An 883-nucleotide genomic window follows, 5' to 3' on the forward strand; every position below is an offset into this window, starting at 1 on the left:
CACTTACCCTATCGCCTACCAGCCATATTCCGGAAGAGGCCAGTCAGCTTTAGCAGTCATCAGAGTAAGGTAGAAGTCGACAATCGGGTCAGGGCTACCAAAAGTGTTATCCCTGCAACAATAACAAGCTTTGTCGAGGAAGTCTACGAGATGGAGACTAAATTCTTATCAAACGAAAGGAGACTTACAGTTCTGGACTTATAAACTCTAACAAGGCCAAATGTTTTCGTCGTTCAACTTCTTCGAACGGATCGTACTGACCTTCACCAACATATACACCATACACTATGCGTTTAACAGCTGAACTTCCAACAAATGGAGACCGTTGACTAGGAGCAAGATTGCGTTCTTTTCTGAGGCCATGTTCATACCCATCTCCTTTGCCTACCAAGGCCACCATCGCATCTAAACCTTTCCCAAGTGCTTTATTCATAGCATTTTCTTGCGGGTCTGAGAAAGGTGATAGTGAAGGTGAGGCCTTTCCTGAATCTCGTGGAGTAGGAATCGCCGGCTTTCTAGTTTGCAGAGGAGTAATCGTAAGCTTTCGTAGTTGCTTTGGAGGTGGAGGAGGTATTTGGACGCAATCTTTGTTGTTGCCTTTCGTTGTGCTCTTGTTGGATGTCGGGGTAGGAGTTTTAACCACCCTGGCAACTGGATATTCTGGGTTCGATGTCTCGTGTTGCTCAACCATCCAAGACTGTAAAAACAACTAAGTCAGAAATAAAGCACAAGTTTACCATATAAAGCACAAGTTTACAAGTCATGCAGTAAAAGTCTACCAAACGTCTCGACATAACTAAGTCTACTAGACATACTATTGATGAACAAGTCTACCATTAGGAATTAATTATACCACAAAACAACTCTACCATACCAGAACATG

Source organism: Eutrema salsugineum, unplaced genomic scaffold, assembly GCF_000478725.1.
Source record: "Eutrema salsugineum unplaced genomic scaffold, Eutsalg1_0 scaffold_35, whole genome shotgun sequence".
In the NCBI taxonomy this organism is placed as follows: Eukaryota; Viridiplantae; Streptophyta; class Magnoliopsida; order Brassicales; family Brassicaceae; genus Eutrema; species Eutrema salsugineum.